Source organism: Centruroides vittatus, unplaced genomic scaffold, assembly GCF_030686945.1.
Source record: "Centruroides vittatus isolate TY-2023 unplaced genomic scaffold, ASM3068694v2 contig_728, whole genome shotgun sequence".
NCBI lineage: Eukaryota > Metazoa > Arthropoda > Arachnida > Scorpiones > Buthidae > Centruroides > Centruroides vittatus.
The window spans coordinates 424,073-444,908 of record NW_027122465.1 but is presented as its reverse complement, the minus strand read 5'-3'; the positions used below and the strand labels follow the sequence as shown (position 1 = coordinate 444,908).

Here is a 20,836-nt window from a genome sequence, read left to right as displayed (position 1 = left end):
TTTCCCTTTGAAAACATACTTTTACAAAGAAAAAATTATTGTTTCTAACATAAACAAGTTTATCAAAAAATAAATTAAATTACTTTCAAAACATGCAACCTACAATTGCATACATTGAAATGCAATTGCAAAATCAGGACTTTGAAATGTTGAGAAATGCAAAAAACAGTTGGGGTTTTTTTCTTTGTGTGTGGGTGGCATGATTTTGTTTGCCCACTTTGAAGTTTAATAACTCCTGTGCCTTTTGTCAAAAATTTCTGAAGTTTTGCAGGGAGGTTTGTGTATTAGGTGATTTTTTTTTGCTATTAAATTTGAGTGAATGATGCTATTAAATTTTGGTGGTTAAAGGTCAAGGTGGTAGGAAGTTAGTCACCCGTCATATTTTGAGTGAGGTCGAACTTGACTCATTACTAGAATTTACAAAAAGTGTAGATTTCCATTTAAGAAAATGAAGTTGACTTATTTTTTCACTGATTGTAGTGCCATCTATGATCAAACCTATATCCCTGTCTTGTGTCCCATTGAAGTCTAGCATTTTTGGTTGAATGAACTTTTCCTCTAGGATGCATATTTTTTGAGTTGTTCCAGTGTATTGATTAAAATGGATCACCTTTTATAATTTTGGATGTCAATTTTAGACATTAAAACTTTGTTGATCAATATAAATACCATCAAAAATCATTGTTATCATTGTCAAGTAAATTCTCAATATTAACATTACAGTATTTTGCTGCATCAATAAACATTCAACCAAACATACGAATAAAAGCAAAATCTTTTCTAGATTCCTTAATAAAATATGAAACAGTTTTAACAGCTGAACTTTTCGTACAAATATTTGATATTACAACACTGATTTCAAATTATTTGCAAGAAAGAAGCATAGATTTCATCAAAGCTCATCGTATGGTTATGAATGCAATCAAATTATTAAAGGATATATCGCAAAAATTTAACATTGTAAAGAACTCTGTTGATGTGTTTGTTAATTATGTAAATAATAAACTGGATGAAATGCAATGTGATGTTGAAGTTGAACATACATTACCAGATATTAGAGTACACAAAAGAAAGCAAATGGACTGTGGAGAAACTACAGACGAACCGGTAGGAGATTCATTCAAGAAGTATGAAATAAGTAACTACAATCACATACTAGATACGGCAATTCAAAGCACGGAAAATTGTTTTAGAAAAAACCAATTACTTTATAACAACTTCGCATGTTTGGATCCAAAAAATTTTTCTGAAAATATTCCTGAAAATGCATTTCAAAAATTAAGCAGTATTTTAATACAGTTTAATCCAGAAGCAACTCAACACAATATTATTTCAGAATTGCAACATTTTAAATTGTCATGGAATATTTTAAAGGAAAATGTCAGTGAAACTTTTATAAAATTAAACGAAAATGAACATTCTACTGACGATCAAGTATAAAATGATAAAGACTTGATTTCATCCTCTTACTGCAGAGGTTGCAAAAATTGTCCTATTTGTTTTTATAATATATTATTCAGATATAACATGTTAAGTGGTGCTTATTCTATACTTGGTCAAGCATACAAATATTTACTATCTATGTCTGTAACACAAGTGTCCTGTGAACGGAGCTTTTCTATGTTAAAATTCATTAAAAGCAGATTAAGATCAAGTATCTCGCAAGAAAATCTAGAAGCCTTCATGTTAATGTCAGCAGAGAAGAATATTTTAAATGAAATAGATTCTGATGATGTCATTAACATTATTGCTCAACAAAGCAAACTTCTAAATAAAAAATTAATGTTGTAGACTTGTGTTTATTGTAATTTTTGTCAATGTTGTATTTTGAATATATTTAAATATAAATTGAAAAAAGGCATTTTTTTTTATTTATGGGCTGGGCCGGTAATAATTTTTTCCACACAAAAATTTTAAGGCCAGTCTGCCCCTGCTGTCATTCCTTCTGGATGTTGCAATTTCAGTTTTGAGCAGTGTATTTATTAACAAGTAATATAAATGAAAGTTTATCACATTGTATTTTCTTCCTGTTTACAATGAATTATCATCCATCTCCAGTATTTTACATAAGGGAGTATTGTGTATTGTGTGTATACAGTATTTTACATAAGGGAGTATAAGAGTATTGTGCCCCTGCAGCATGTCCTAGAGTGATGAGGTCATGGAAAGGATGAAAACCAAGAAATCTTATATGTAATAAAAATTACAGGTATACCTCGAGTTACGTTGTTTCGAGTTACGTCGTTCTCGATTATATGTTGTTTGTCAAAAAAGTATATGGAAAAATAAAAATCAAGTATAAGTCATTTTATTTGACTTTACATCCATCCTCCACAAATATTGAAGTCGTAATATCACTAGAAAAGCATTAAAAGCACATAAAATCATATTAAAATATGTACATTTACAGTGAATGTTAATATAATCACCATAAATCCTAGAAAATGAAACATGAAAACATCTGTGTTTCTGTGTTGTCATCTTATTTAGCGGTCTTTAAGTGCTCGTTATTGGCATTTTCCACCGTAGTTTCGACTTACGTCGTAACTATACAAGTAAATTCGACTTATGTCGCCTCTCCTAGAACCAATTACCGACATAAGGCAAGGTATACCTGTACTTACTTACATTGAGTAATAGTTTCTCAAGTGCTTTTTGAAAATTTTTGCTTAAGTTAAAAAACTGGAATTTATTAATCATTAAAAAAGACTGAAATTAGGCATTGAACAAAAAATTAGATAAAATACATATTTAAATATGAAGAAGAAAACATTTTAAAAAATATATTAAAAAATTGCAAGAAGATTCACATTATATTTTCAACTAAGAATTCTGTTTTAATAATAACTAACGTTAGTTAATTTTTACAAGATGTCCATATAGTTCTGTCGGTTTGTTGGATAAACAAGAAGAAAATATTGCATAAAGAATATTAGAGAATTTGAAAATTGATAATAGATTTATAATTTAACTTTGAATTAACTATAAATTGATAAAATTCAATAAAAGTAAACTGTTATTGAGGATATATGTTTTATCTCTAGTTTTCCATTCTATATATTTGATGATTATATTCTTTCTTTTTATTATATATATGTTTTAGGGCAGCATTTCTCAAACTATGGGTCACGTTACAATTTTAATGGGTTGCAAAACGATACTACCTTTCATAGAAATACTTGTAATAGAGAATATTTTAGTAATACAAGTAACTCATGAGAACTAAGAACAATAGATGCATCTGTTAAGTATTGAAAACTTTTTAATAACCTTTTACTTATAATTATTATTGTCATGTAGTAATAAAATTAAGATTATAGAATGTATGTATATGAAATTGATTGATTTATTTTTTCTATTTTGAATAACATCAAAATAGATATTTTATGCACAATTGTAGCCATAAAGCCATTTAAGTTGCAATGGTTTTGAAAATATTTCTTTGGTTAATCAAACTTTTAGGTTTATTGTGGTACATAACAATAAATTTAAAAAAATAAATAACAGATGAATTTTGGCACAAGTGGATCAATAAATAATTTTTAAAGAACTTTTTGTGTGTATATACATAATGAAATTGGCAAAATCATCTAACAATCTGAATGGGATTCATTAAGTTTATAAGAAAACCTTGAAATATTTTTCAAAGTAAAGTAGACTTCTGAATAATTTTGAAACGGTCTGTTTTATTTTCAATTGTCAGTCTTACATTTTTTAATAAACTTCAATTTCAGTTTTTATTATTGAAATTTAACTATTTGTTACAAATTGAAATTGGACTGAACTGCTCTTAACAGAAATGTTGTCAATGTTACATTTCACATGTGGAAGATTTTATCAATAATGCAAAATTATATTTTATTATTTAATATACAGTGACTCCAGTTCACCAGGTTTTTAAAAATTTTTATATTATAAACATTTGGGTCGCAGAACAAAAAGTTTGAGAAATTCTGTTCTAGGGGGCTAAGTATATCAGGAAAAAGGTAATTTTTGTTTATACTAGAGGATTTTGTCCCCTGCTCTATATATCTATATAAACCACTCTCTGTTCATTTTGCTCACATCACTTGCTTACTCCATGGGCTTCAAACCACTAATTCTCATCCCAATATAGATTATTCATAAGAAAAATTTTTTTGATAATTCATTGATTCCTGGTGCTGCCATTTTTACATTATTTTTTTTGTTGTTGTTGTTTGATAGAAAACTGTTATGATGATTTAAAGTTAAGCATTTTATATAGGGCAGGGGTTCCCAACCTTTTTGTGGCGCAGGCGCATTTGAGATTGCAAAAAATAGTGGCGGGTGCAAATCAGATTAATACATAAATAAATAAATATGTCCTTTATTATAACATGCATTTTGTAACATATATTTACTATAACATATTATATATTTATTATAAAAGTCAAATTAGTGCAGTTGTTGACATTGCATTTCATTTGCTAATTTCTCAAAGTTGGGAGTGTAAGATGATAATCCCAATTGTAAACAGTCTTCAAGGTTGGCATTAGTAAGTTGAGATCTGATTTTTGATTTTATAATATTCATGGTGGAAAATAAACATTTGCACAAATATGTGAAACCAAAACAGGATTTGATTTTGAAGGCTCTTTTTTTCAAAAGATTAAACTTTTTATGATCAACTAAATTCCAAAAGTTTTCATCCATATCATGAGATTTTAATATGATTTTAATATGATGTCATTTTGAAAATCCAAAATCTCTTCTTCAGTTTTTGATGTTTCTTCTTGAAGAAGTTTTGCTATAGTCTTAGCAGTTTCAATAATGTCTACTTGCGTAGTAAAAAGATTTACAAAAAATGTAGCCACGAGTTTAATAATGGTAAATTGCTGGAATCTACTTTCAAACTATTCCAAAAATTTTTTAAGATGAGTAATAAATAATGTTAGGTCAAAATTATTTTTACCAATCACTTTTTTCATCCTTGGAAAGTGTAAAAGAGAATTTTTCGACAAATTATTTTTCCAAAACTGTATTTTGGCGCATTTGGTGTATTTTGTAGTTTTAAGGGAGTATTAATTTTGGGTTACTTCTGTTATGTGTGAAACGTTTTTTTTTTTTTGGTCTGTAATCACTTGCACTCCTGATGCAGGGAAATTTCACTGGTATCCAACCTTAGTTTGGATCCCGACAAAAGATCCTGCAACACTTGTTTTGTTCTGTGTAAATAAAGTGTATTAATTGTATCTGTTCACTATTTGTGTTTTGGTATTACAGTTTGTATATTGTTTTGTCAGCATTGTATCAACACTCAATTGTCACATTATAATAGGTGTGATAGATTAGACAGCAATCAGTGTAGCCCAAATGTAGCCAATTTAGCAAATTTCTCACTATATCTAGCAAGATTTTAAAAACTAAAGTAACTTTTTATTTTGTTTATTTTTAAGATTTAATTTTTTTTTTCATTATTTCAACACTTTGCCACGGGCGCATATAAATAGTTCTGAGGGCACACTTGTGCCCATAGGCACAAGGTTGGGAACCCCTGATATGGGGTATCCCATATAAAATCATCTCCACTCACTGGAAATGATACAAAAAAATGTAGGCAAAGGATACTCATTACAAACTTTATTTTAACACTATTTAAACCTATAGAAACTTACAGAAAATGCTGCAAGTGATGTCCTTTTGCATGTATATATCCTTGTGTACATTACGTTTGTGTACATGTAATCATGTTCAGACTGGCCTTACATAAAATACTAATATTAGTAGCATCAGTGCTTCTGCAAATGCTTTCAACTGGATTGTAGGTGTTAGTTGGTGCTTTTAATACTTTCTTTCAATTTTCATACAATTCTGGAATAGATCTCATGCACATTTCCTTTTAAATATCACCAATATTTGTATACAATTTTCATCATTAATGTTCCATCATCTTGTTTAGCCTGATTTGAAGTGGGATATCATGAGATTTTAATATGATGTCATTTAATATCTTGTGTATATAGAATAGATAAAATACATTTTGATATTTGAGATTTATACCCATGAAACTTAGATTAGAATTCCCTAAAATAGATGAAATTCAGTGGTGTCTCACAAACTTGACTTAACGTGGACTGAGAAGGTGGCAAGTTACTGAAATTACAAGTTTTATGGCATAGTGATGATGCTAGTCTAAATAGCAGAATTTTTGTAAAAGTATTATATGTGCAAATTTGTATATGTATTAACTATGTACCAATAGTGATTTTCTATTACTTTCCTGGTGGTTATATGTAACAGAGGAGTATGATGATCAGTAAAAATTTGGGGGACAAAATTACCCCTCAGATTTTTACATTTTTGGGCTTGGGACTTTGAAATGTCAAGAAATGCAAAAAAATTTGGGGTTTTTTCTGTATGTATGGGTGTGTGTGTGATGCAGGGGCACAATTTTGTTCACCCTCTTTGAAGCTTAATAACTCCTGTGAGTTTTGTTGAAAATTTCTGAAATTTTGCACAGAGGTTTGTTTATTAGGGGGGATTGATGTTATTAAATTTTGGTAATTAAAGGTGGAGGGATGGGGAGTTGTGTATATCTCCAGTAGGGTTGGACTTAAATGACAATTTTACTTGTTATTAGCATTTACAATTTTTTTTATAAAACCTATCCCTACTCTCAAAATTAATCTTTTTGCTATTTTATAATACTTAAAAATATCCTATTTTATTAGAAAAACTTTTTATAACAGATGGCACCACCAAATGTTACTGGGAAGATTAAGCAACTCATTGCTGGATTTTTTTTTTAAGTTAAATTTTAATTAAATAATAATAGCTATTTAGTAGCCATCTTATAGTTAGTGGCATTCACCTTGTATCATTTTGCAGTTGCACCTTGGGAAAAGGGTTATATTCCTTGTTAAAATGTGAAATTTATACTATTATAATGTGTCACCAGAAGAATGATAACTTATTTGATCCTACTGTTAAGTTATAGGGATAAAAATTAGATTACATGTATTTCTCTTTTTGGATGACACAATGAGTTTTACAGACTGTCAAGTTATCAAAAGTTGAGTTTCCAAGACTACTATATATTCAAAAGAAATAATATAAATACACTATATAAAATGTGAAGAATAGTTCTTTGCCTTTTTAATTTCTAATATCTTTTCTGCTGATTTTCTTTTTAAGGAAATAAAGAAAAATGAAAAACAGTTAAAGAAAAAATAAAATATATACTGTCTATAACAAAGTTTAAAAACATTTTGAAAAATGAACCTAAACTAAATAAGTTACATTGATTAACTAAATAATTTTTATAAATTACTAAATATAATATTTATGTAAGTGCCTTTATTAATCAGATTTTTCCTAAATTTTAGAATTCTTTTAATTTGTATATTGTTGTAAGGATTCCAACTGTGTGGTGGGCCAAATTGTGCATAAGTTGTAGGCAGTGGGCTACAAATACTATATTTCACATATATATATCTCTTGAACTTTTATTATAATTAAAAATTTTAGATTGTATATTTTATTGTATGTATTTTAAAATTAGGTTTCAATCAAATAAAATTTTTATTTTTAATTATTTTCAATAAATTAGTTCCATGTTACACAAATCTGCTATTTTTATAAATAAAGTTTTTTTTTGCAATATCACACATTATTTTTTAAAATTAAAGTTTTATCCAGAGGTTATGGATTGCAGAAAAATTCTTAATTTTATATATTTTATTAAAAATTTAATATTTGTTTTTTAGTGTTGTATAATATATATTATGAAAACTTCTTATGGATTACCATTTTTCAAAGAATCAAAATGCAAAATTTTAAGTTTCTATATATAAATTTTAAAAATAACTACTACTGAAACAATTTAATTATATTGTTTACTATGATATAAATTCTACGAAGTTCTACTATAGAATAAGTTGACAAATTGAAGTTCAGCCAAATTAAATAAGGATTTATTTTTACAAACGTTTTTATAATGTATTTAGTAGGTCAAAGTTTTGCTCTTATATTTTTTTTTTTTTGACTTTTTTTTAATCATCTTAAGAAAATTCTTATCATATTAATTATATCTTAATATTGTGATATGCTGTATAAATTATAAAGTAATAACTATTTAATTTTTATTTAAACAATGCAAGCAATTAAAAATAAAATGTAGTCCTAATTACAATTATTCCCTTCTGGAATAAATGTTTTTCTCTCTCTATAAAAGTTTTTCCAGGATTAAAATAAAATATACAATTTCACAGTTAAAACTAACTTTTTAAGATAAACTTTTTATTTATCAAAGGAATATAATAAATTTTGAAACTGAAAATATTTTAAAAAAGAATAATCTGTCATCAATTATTTTTGCTTTGTTAGATTGATAATGAACACAATAAAACTGCTAGTGATTTTTACAAAGAAAGAGTAATTATCAAAAAGGAAGTTGACCTAAGATTTCTATTCCACCTTTTTTATTTATTTTTTCCTCTACATCAGAAATGGTGAACCTTTTCTTTTTTTCCATTTGCCATATAGAGAACATAATTACAGTATCTTAAAAAATATACATGCTGAAGTTTTGAACTTCGAATAACAATATTTAAAGAAATGAAATGAACATGTTTTAATTGGAATAACTATAAAGAAGCTGATTAAAAAAAGGATGATCAGATGATAAACTGAAAGGATTATTAAAAAAGATGGGTATTAAACCGTAATCGTATGAAACATTATGTGCCAGTTGATTTTCCTGTTTCACTTTGGGTATGTGTGTCATAAATTCGCCACCTCTGCCCTGCATCATATAGGACATGTTCATTACAACTCGCAATTAATTAACCATTTTTTTATTTTATCATAAGATAAATAGTTGTTCGATCTCATAGGAATAATGTAATATTAAACGGTAGTAAAAAAAAAGATTTATTTTCTAGTCATATACTGTACTATGTATGTTTTAACTCTCCCGGCCCATGGACACTAAGAGGGCTTTTTCTATGTACAGTACATTATATATTTATCTAGGCCCACACCCGGGGGCAGTCAGGTAGTAGGATAATATATTTGAGACAAATCACTAAAAAATTTTTGAGGATGGATCTGTAGTCAATTCCGGGTCCCCAGAGTGATATGCTACTACTTCATTAGGGTTGTCATACAATCCCGATTATTTTTCCAATTTGAAACACTTTGGCTGGACTGGAAAATTTTTACTTGAAATGTCTCAATTTGTATTCCTACTAAAAATATTTCACTTTTGTATTTATAAAAGTTAAATAAGAATTGTAGACGATAGGTGTCATGCATGCATAGGTCAAGTGTACCTCTTTTGTAATCTTAGGCATACATTTTGTGTTCTATGTAGTGCTGTGAGCTGGATTCAAAACCATCAATGGTTTTTGTTTGGCCATGGTCTAGCTTTTTTTTTGTTTGTTTTTTGTTCTTTTTTGCCTTGTGGGCACTAAGCGGACCATTTACATTTAATTATGTGCTACATGGATTTGGCCAGATCCACAACGAGACAGCTGGATTTTCTAACAAAAACTTAGTTGAAATATGTAATATAATAACAAATAATTAAAAAATGTTCAATAATTGATAATTTAATAAGTGAATAATTCTAATTAAATTTATTTTATTTTTTAGAGTAGCTAGTACTACTTAATGCTGGATATCCATCAATTTTTATTACAGACATACCGATTAATCATTTGCTGTCGTTAATGTTACTAATCAGTTCCTCCGCTGATTTATCGTCAAGTGACAACTAATTCTCCAATAATTGGAGTAATTGGCAAATAATCATTCTATTGGAAAAACATTATTACTTTTTAAATTTAAAATTATTAAATTAATACTAAAAAATGAATAATGTTTGAAGCAACATAATTAATTAATAACAATAATTCAGGATAATCATGGCAACACATCCAGTTCCATTAGAAATTGTTAATTTTTTGTACCTGTTTTTAGTCTGAAATTTTTATTTATTCTAACTACTGTCAAAGTTATTAGTAAATTATTACAATACATTATTTGAATGACATTGTCTGGTGTTTGGTTTGAATTCTCAATTAGATATAGAATGATATCCATAGAACTGGACAGTTTTGTTCAAAACCAGATGTTTGGCTATCCTAGATATTATGAATAGGTTTTTTTTAAAACTTTCCATCCTGTGAGCACTAAGAGGGCCTCTTTAAGCAAGCCCATTATGGGTTTGGCCACAATGGGGCAGCTGAGTGGTGAGGGACAGGACCCGACATATCTGGATGGACCATATTACAAATAGGTTAGGCTAGTTATATTGGGCTCTTGAGAATGAAGGTAACCTGCCAGAAGCATTAAGGAGCAGAAGAAAAGAGAATGCATAGCACCCAAGCATTTTTAATTTAAGAATTCAGTGTAGCTAGTGAACGTAGTTATTTATGTGACAGTTTTACAGTTTTAAGTCAATTACATATTCAGTCATGCACTTTCCTTTCTTAGCATGTTATGTATCAAGCAAGCAGGTTTGTTAGAATACAATGTGGACAGAATGCATTTGCTTTTTTATTGTGGTGTTGTGGTGTTTCATATGGACTACATAAGGGAAAAACATCAAAACAATCAAAGCTTTTCTCTCCTTTGTGTACAAATCAAATCTCTGACTACTAAAATTTATAGGAGTAACCCAACTTGATCAAGGACAAGTTTATGTAATTTATTTTTCAACATTTTCATACATCTTTAAACTGAAAATAAATAATGTGAGTGTTTTAATGGTCAAAACAGTGCCAAGTTTTGTACATTTTGAAAATATTTATACATTTAATTGGCAGAAACTATTACATTAAAAAGGTTAAAAGTAAAAAAAAAGCCGTATAAAAAAAACTAAAATAAAAAATGAAATTTTATATTTTAAAAAACACATTGACAAGAATTAATTAATAATTAATTGGCTAACTTAATAATTGCTCCTTCACCAATTTTTATCACAGTGCTACCTCCCAATATTCCAGTTTTTTTGTTTTGAACCCTAGCCTTATTGGCTTATGAACTTAGAAGTAGTGTACTATGAACAGAATTAAATATTTTAAATTGTTATTAAGTAATTTTGTTTTGTTTGCAAAGTGCATCCTGCTAGACTTTTCTGGCACTCGAACAGAAGGTTAAGAGGATCACTAAGTTTGAGCACATGACAAGTGGACGATCTGCAGAGGGGCAGAGGGTCAAAACAGTGCCTCTTGAAAGGTTATTTTATGAGAAACTGGCCCCTATTTAGGTGTTACTAACATGAAAAAACTCTGAAAAACTCCATGTAGCCAGCTTGTTGGGAGGCATGAACCAACCAAGACCAACTATCAGTGATCAGTTGGTCTTGTAGATGGATCATTAGGAAGTCCAATAATTTTCAGTTATATTAGGATATAAAATTTAAGCAATAACAGTAAGCAATATTTAAGTTTAAAAAACACTAGACACTAGTCTAAACTTAAAATTGTATTTGGCACCATCTGTTATGAGATGTTATTAAAAAATAACTTTTAGATTATTAATTATTATAAAAAGGCAAAAATGGTTTAATTTGAGGATCGAGATGAGTATTTAAAAATATTGTAAATGCCAATAATGAGTAAAATCATTAAGTCCTACCCCACTCAAGATATGACACACAAGCCCTCTCCCCCCACTCTGTCGACTTCCATACTCCAAAACTTAATAACACTGATGACCTTATACACAAGTTACAATGCCAAATTTTGTTTCTTAAGCTTTACCTCCTCCTGAGTTATTAAACGAAACATATACACATACATAATAATCCGAAAATTTTTTTCCTTTTATGGATTCATGGGGTCTGAAAATGTTGAGGTTTGCAAAAAACCCAAGGTTGAAATTTGATACGCTTACACTTCTTTTCCATGTTTTTTTATAACAGCAGGGAAAGTAATCTAAATATACAAAGGTATGAATGTATTTAGAAATTATATGCAATATCTGACGGACAACTAGTTTTGAAAAAATAGCAAGTTTAGATCTATTTGAATTACATAGGAAATATGTAATAGTATAAATCTTATCAATTATATTTGAACAACTTGTGGATTATTATTAAATATTTGTTTTAAAATTGCTCTTGATATTAAAATGATGTACAATGGAAACTTGATTATCTGAACTTGATGGGATCAGGGTTCTTTCGGATAAATGAAATCTTGGATAATTGAGAAACTTTTTTGTTTTTGGTACATCAAGTGTTGTGCATTTAAAGTTTCATGAACAATAAATAGAGTAATGCAGTTTGAAAGTAAATTAATATACTGAAAACTTAATGTGATGTTACTTATATGATTTAGTTTCATGGAGTTACAGTTAACAGATGACATAGTAATTTCCAGTTACATGGAGAATTTGCTCACTGTGTTGTACTCTGTGGTATGTACTGTACAACACTGCATGTTCTAGTTTTATTTATTTATTTTACTTTTTAAACCATTTTGGATTATTGAGTTTCTATTATACTTTAAATAAAAACAAACTTACTGTATATTAAAATTGATAGAAAATAATTTTGAATGTGTAAAAATAAGCAATTATTAGTTATGTGAATCAATAAGAGTTAACTAAATTATTTGTTCATTGAATCGATTCAGTGGCTCTGACAACTCAATATTGAAGACCATTTGGATTGGTTGCCCTTTACAATATATTGGGCATTGCTAATTCTTTGCTTAATTCCAACAAGAATAGTTATCTGTTATTTGACTTTATTTGATTCTAATCTGTAATTTTCAGCATTCAAATTATGAATGCATTTATTGCTCAACATCATTCATGTTAGTGAAAAGTCTTAAGTGGCCATCTTAACCTATGCTTAGCACAAGAATATTCTCACACCAATCTGTCTTGTATTGGCCTGTGACCGTCGGCCATATTGTATATATGTATTTTATTGTATATAGTTGTAATCCTATCTTATTTTTGCCATTTCTCCTTTCTTTGTCTATTCTTTCTTAAACTTTCCATGACCATTATCGCCGTGGGGCTGGATTAGCAGTTCTGAGAATCGATAGGGACAATAGCAGGTAGTGTGGCCTGGGGAAAAAGTGGCTAAGAGAGGGGTCACTTTTCGACTAGATACGAAGAGAGACAGACGGCAAGAGCGAGGCTCAATCGTGATTTCCGAGAGAGGAAAGAAGTACGATAGTCGAGTGAAGAGCCAAAATATAGAGACCGGCATATTGGAGAACCCAGATAATTGAGAGAAGAAAGGATAGTGAAGAAAGCCACTATCGTCGGATCCAGGTTCTACACAAAGTATCAATACGTATCCACCGAAAAAAGAGAAAACCCTGGGTGAATCATCCCTTCATTTCTTCTACCTTTCTGCTGTCCTATCTTTCTTATTCTTCCTTAATATTAAGTTAGATTTAAGCTAGATTTAAGTTAGGTTAGTCACGCGTTTACGAGGGACCGATTGTTACGCGCTTAAAAATTAACACACCTCGAATTGTAAATCAGTTGGGATTCCTTAACAACAAGAACCTTATTTGTTCTAAGTGGAATAAAGGAACATTGTTTATTATTGTAGTCATTGCAGTGTCCTTTTCTGTACGTTTCATTCGCGGGCTGTACTGCCACACTCTTATAGAACACCACAGGCCAATCCCCTTTTGGGTGCAGTTGTATTCAAGGATCATGGTGGATTTTTTGTGCACTTCCTCAGACTCTGTAACATCAAGAAACTGACTGGAAAGTATATGAACTGTTTTGTTGTTCTTTGAGATATAACTGACCACTATTAGCCCTTCAGAAAAGATAAATTTTGATTAAAAAATGCCTTTTCCTTTTGCACTTTCCTGCATTTATTTTTCTGAGGAAGCGGGTCTGAAAACATTCAAGATTTATACCAGTACACCAGAAATACAGGAATACCTGTATGCTGTCAGTGGTAAACTTATAGAACTTGGATTAAAATCTTTGCAATCCCTGTTAGTCACTGAAAGAAAATCTCAAGTTTATTGACAGCACAGTAATAGAAGAAACTTTTGAGAAAGATGCAAATTAACCTGTATTAAACAACCAAATTTGTTTGCAAATGTATATAGTGTTTACAGTACCATACATTTTGCTGACACATTCTAGTGTTTTGACAAAACCTTGAATTAGATCTTTTTTAGTGTAAACTGTTTTTAGCAAATGTACTTGAAAGTTTAGGTTTTTAACTTTACTGAAACTGAATCTAATTAAGTTACTAACTGCAATATTAATAATAAGCTTGACAGTCATTTTAGTATTGAATCTGGTCACATTGATGATGAAGCTCTGACAGATAAAAAGAAGTATGTACTGGCTTTTAATATTGTAAAAAACATAGCTGACATTCTGTCCTATCATGAAACAAGTACTGTACATTCATTCATACATGAAAAACTCAGTTATTGAAACTAATGCTAGAAGAGATAAATCTCTATTGAGTAATTATGAAATTGCCTCTTAAAACTTTCAGATATATATGCCAAGTACTTTTGTTGTAAAAGGAAATAATGGAGCTATGAAAATCTAATCTGAAAAAGTGCCATTTCAAACATTTTTCAGCTGAAATTCCAAGAAAAAATCAAAACCAAAGGATGATCTAAGCAAAAATCCAAATAATAATTCTTTAATAAGAGGGAAATTAACCAAGCTGAGGTAAATGATCAAAATGAAAGAAAAGTAGAGTTTCCTAGAAACAAATAACCTGTTTGAAAGTAGGGAAAAAACAGCATTATCTGAAATCTTTAATGAATAGAACTGACACATTTGATATGCCATTTTCCCTTCACTTTGGTGGATAAAGAAAACAGTACTTACTGCAAAATTTGTGATCAAAATTCACATTTATATTGCTACATGGCTGATTGATACTCAGCATGCATGGACAATTGATTAGTCTTTTAACTATTGATTAAATGGTATTTTTTTTTTTTTTTAGAGTTTTGTCAACATACTTTTATAAATAAAATCAATTTTAAAATAAATTATTGTTCTGATATCCTGCATTAAGGTTTGTAATTTGCAAAATTTGAATACGTTCTGAAAGAGTTTTGAACTTGTAACGAATCTCAATATTTAGAACCTGAGGAAGATCGAGTTAACAGTCGAAAACGTTTGTTTTCAATTACTATTACTGGTTTTTTAAAAGGTTGTTGAGTGTGAATTCTTTGATTGCACCAGTACACAAGTCGAACCTCTGCATTAAGGTGCTGTAACAGCAAATACCCAATTATATTTCAGAATTGTAATGGCAAATAGCCACACTATTTTTTGCCTCATCATCTGGCCATTTATCCATTTTCATCACAGTTTGGTAAGTTCATGATAGGAAACTATTGTGGATTTACCAAAACAGTGATAAAAATGGAAGAAGGACTTTCTCAGTATCTATAAAATGGAAAATGTTCAAAACTAAAAAAAAAATTAAATATATAGGAAAGTAGCAGATGTATGAACTTAATTTTTTTGTATTAAAAAAATTCATAATTGTAAAAGAATTGTCTGATAATACAACAGCATTATGAATCATTATAACAACTGTAAATTAAAAATGATTTACAATTTTTCAAATATCTACAATTTAGTATTCAAATATTAATACAATAATAACTAAATATCAATATCATATGAAATATATATTGATGCAGATAATCATTACTGTAAATATTCGTGTAAAGAGAACATCTTTCAAAAAATTTTCAATTTTCAAATATGTGTGTATATATAGTATATAAAATTCAAAAGCATGACTTACGTACAATAATTAAAAGTCATGTTATAACTGATTACAGTAATTATTATATTAGATCTTATATGGTTAATTTTACAAGAAGTTTAATCAATTAATACTAAGATATATATGTTAATAATAATCTGATTAAAGATCACAAAATTGTAGTTTTCTTTACAATAATTTTATATAATATTATGCAATAATACACAATACAATTATACAAGGTTATGAAGTTTGTGAATTTATGCATTATTTTATTTTATTTATCTGAAATCCATCAATGTTTTTTTCCTTGATGAAATAATTGGAAGAGAAATCAGAAATTATAATTTAGAAAAAGCTGAATTAATAAATTCTAGATGTATTTATAAAGTATATTTTAATTTAAGCAAATTTAATCATGCAAAATGACAAAAATTAATTGAATAATAATAAAATACATTATTTTACTCTCTGATTGATTGATCTTTTCACAATTACCAAATATATTTTCTGCATTTTTCTTTCAATAAAGTGTTAATAAATAAATCAAGATATGAAAAAAATTTAATTTTTAAAATATATTCATATTTCTCTAAAAACTTAGTAATTTGCTGTAGATATAATCAGTAACAATAAATGAGTTATCGTATTTACTCGTGCATAAGACAATCTTGCATATAAGACACGTTGTGACTTTAAAGATCAAAATAAAGAAAATTAGATTTATTAATACTATTCTAATTTTATTTTGTTTAATTACAAGTAAAATATCAAATGAACATAAACGCACACATTATCTCGCAAAAATTACTGGCATTTTAAATTTTAAGGAAAAATCTTGTAAAATCAACATAATTTGTTCCTATAAAGCTGGACAATCTTTTTTGCCAATTCTTAACAGTCGAATCCATTCTCTGTCGATTACATTTATGAGTTTCTCCGAATTCTGATTTCCAAATAATAATCTGTTTTCACACGAGAATGTATTAAAACTCATATCGGGCTCCTGTGTGATTTTGGAATTTCAATTTGGAATTCAATTCAAAAACTTTGCTTTTTCTTTTGTTATTCATCTTTACTCTTGCAATACACAAAAACGATTGAAACAACCAGATAAAATACTTTTTATTAAATGTCAGAGAGTGAGCATTCGGTAAAAAATGCAAATACACAGTTTACAAAAATTATTGCAGAAATGTAAAAAATTTTTCGCTTGCATGTATAGGTTTTTGAAACAGTGAAAAATGAATAAAAACCCAGTCTTATATGCAAGTAAATATGTAATTATATCATTGAGAATATTTAAAAGCGTAATTTTGCTTTCCGAAATTTTTTATATTTTTATTTTTATATCTTGCTTTATTACTTATCACAAATCATTTAATGTTTGTTTAAACAGAAATATTTTTGTACTTAATCAGATTTGTAAATACAGGATAAAAAAAAAAAACATTCCAAATCTCTGTTTAGACTGCTTTATATTAGAACAGATTTGCACAGTTTTACGACAACATTCTATTTCATACATTCTTAATTAATTAGAAATTTCATTATGTCTGTATTTAATTAACAATGAACATTTTAAATTAGAAAAGTTGAAGTAGAACAAAGTATTTGTTTTATCATTGATAAATCATGGTAACTGTACAAGATCATCTTTAAAATATAAATTAATCACTGCATTTTTAACATTTTACTAGCAGTTTGGAAAAAATAATAATATAAGAGGTGGGAATACTAAAACTAAGTTTATTTTATTTTTGCTTAAAAATATATGCTACTTTTCTTCTCAATGTATAGTATTTAAAATTTTAATATCCTAATAAAATATCTTTTCTTAAATATAATAAAAATATTTTTTTTTCAAATGTAATGTTTCATATATTTATTTAATGTGTTCATATTTTATAAGATACTGAACATATAACATCAAATTAAAAAATGTTTTCTTCCACATCAAATATGATATTAAAAATGAATTTTTTTCCCACATTAATAATAAAATTCAATTATAATCTCATCAAAATGCAATTTATTTTGTTAAATTTTCAGTTATGGTTATATTACATTTTTTAGAATTTAGGAAAAAAATATATATTTGTATTTATAATAATTTTTTCAAAAAACTATTAATTTACATTGTCTCACATTCAAATTTTAAAGAATTATAATTCTGGTAATTAAAATATATACTTTGTATGACATTAAAAGTAATCTGAACATTAAAAAGAACTGGAAATGATCTTGCAAAATATAGGAAAATGATCAAGTAACTGATTATTCTGAATGCTACAATAATTGATTTTTCTAATATTTTATCTGTTAAAAATTGAATGATATTAAATTAAACTTTTGTTTTCAAATTTTAAACTGAAGTAATTTTTTAATGTTGGAAAAATATTTATTTGTAAAGTTCTGAAATTACAAAAACAAAAGATATGAATAAATAAATATTATATAAAAGGTATTAAATCTTTAACAAATTAAAAGGCATATAAACTGTACAATATATTACTTTTTACTTTACAATTTAATAATAATAGTGTTATATTTATTTCCAATTTACTTAATGGAAGATGACAGTTAACAAATTTACTCTATTTGAAAAACTGAATTTGTTCACTTTGAAAAAATGACAAATGATGCAAAATGAATTTAAGTTTTAATTTGTTTGTTTCAGTTTTTTAATGCTATATATTGACAAAATATATATTTGTTTACTTAATTTATCCAGATCATCTTTAAGAGTTAAGAGTGTATGAGTTGTTTAAACTTGTTTGTTTATAATTTATTTGTTTATTAAATAATTTGTTTATTTAAAATTTATAATAATAATTTAAAAGAAATAACATGATATTTTTAATGAATTATGTACTGATGAAATATTCAAGTATTCCAAATTATTCTACATTGTAATTAAACAATTTTTATAAAAGTGTAGGTAATGCACCTAGGGTTTTTTTATTTTTGAAATTTATCAACAAAATAAAAGTACTGTATATCAAATTTATATTTTTACTTCTGGATTTATAATGTTTATTGTTTTTTGGACATATCATGTTTGATGTATTGATAATTAAAATGAAGATTTTTTAAAATTAATTTCTAAATTTAAGTGTTTTAATTCCAATTTATAATCTTTTAAAAAATTAGTTTCTGTCTTAATGCTAAGCTATTGATTATTTTGCTACTTATATGAAATAACTCATAATTTAATGTTTTACAAGTTCCTTAATTTTCTGTAGATTTTTAACTTAAGTATGTCAAACAAAAAAAAAAGTAAAACTCCTTAATTAGTCTCTAGTAGAGGAGGTCTGCTCCATAAATAAGCTTACATATCTTTCATCTTTCTACCCAACAAGAATATTGATACTAAAAATGTTGGAAAATCATTTCTTAGCTTAATCGCTTTTTGTTTGGATGTTTATCTCACATAAATTGTGGATCTGCCTACACATTCGCTACTCCACATAATGTAGCAAAATTATCGGATAAACATTTGCTGATGATTCAGTGAGCTGTAAAAATTCTAAACTTTCGTAAATTCAAAGTGATCTATAATCTTGTTTTTGTAATTTACGATTAGTGAAATACAAAGTAAGAATCTGAGGTCGTTGCCTTTTTTTTAAAGCCCTAGAAACAGATTTATAAAATGCGGGAATGATATGTCAATTTAAAACATCTTTGTTAGATTAATTTTAGGCCTCTCGCACAACAGCATTCCTAAAGATTATCAAAAGTGTTCACGAAGCAGATGGAATGTTGCCATTGTTGAAAACGTGTTTAATAGTATATTTTACACGTGGTTTTAAATGACTGTAGATTAGTTACTTTAATGCCGTCTGACCTAACAGCTTGCTCATTTCATCTCCCAGAAACATTTTCAATTGACGTTAACATAAAACGTTTGTTATATATATATATATTTAAAAAATATATCATAATATATTACTTTAAAAATTATATAGAAGGAAAGTTCTTGGATAAATAGAAAATTGGATAATTAGGGCACCAACGAGGTAGTTAGATCTATTAATTTTATTGCTGTTTTTTACGGAAAAAAATAAGATGTTATCACGATTTTGCTAAATGCATATAAATTATCAAATAATTGTATTTTTTTTTTTTTTTTTTTTTGAATATTTTAAATTTGTAAGTCGTAACGCGTGTATAAAAGCTTGAATTTTACTCTTAACGGTGACATGGCAATTATGGAATAGTTTTGCTAATATGTTTCTATCACTTTTCAATAATTCACACTAAAACAGTAATTGGTATATTAATCACCGTAGAAAGTTAAAGGGAATTAATTTTGGAAGGAACTCAAGCAGAAAAATACACATTAATGATTTTTATTATCGTCATTTCTTAAAATTGGGTGAGCCTTGAATTTTCGAGCAACCTTTGATGTGCTATGGATGTAATACAACGCGCCAAAATGGTAGGCGTTCACTGAACGTGACTCGCGTTAGTCACGCGTCAAGCCGTCTGCACCGCTTCAATGAATGTCCGACGATATTTGTAGTTCTCTTTCGACTAGAAAACTAACTTTGTTTTGTTAGCTTATACAGATATTTAAATCTAATCTCTTATTTCCAGAATGCGAAATAATAAACGGAGAAGGTGGGGCAAATATTTTAACAGTGAGTCACCGGATCATCATACTGCGTTTTACCTGCGGATTCCGAAACAAGAATAGAAAAAAGACATTTGTAAAATAAAATTTTGCGACCGATTGATTAATTGGGACTTTAACGACATATATGGGTTTATATGAGATAATGCAACGTTTTGTCCTTCGTCGGACAGGTGATTAAACGGGTCGTGTCAAGGAGGATTAATATGACGCTGTTTGTGGGGGGAAAAAACATTCTAGTTTTCGTCTATTCCAGGCTGAGTCAACAATGATGTTTCGCTCCATTCGTACTACATGAATGTTCTTGGTTGAATGAGTTCATCTTTTTTTTTCTATCTCCCGTTTCTGTTCGCCTCACTCAGACTTTGTTCTGAGTTTAGATAAAACAGCTTGCGACCTCTGATCTCTAGATAAGTCTATCATATTTTATTCTCCTCTGACCTACCTGACTTTCACTAATCACATAAGCCCAAAACAGAAGCTCTCCAGTTAGAGCG

At 28.0% G+C, this 20,836-nt stretch overlaps 1 protein-coding gene across 2 annotated transcripts in view; it reads left to right on the top strand.

Moving 5' to 3' along the window:
- LOC136980874 (repetitive organellar protein-like) overlaps nt 1-20,836 on the top strand; it is a 96,930-nt gene that overhangs the window by 15,342 nt on the left and 60,752 nt on the right. The window lies entirely within an intron of this gene.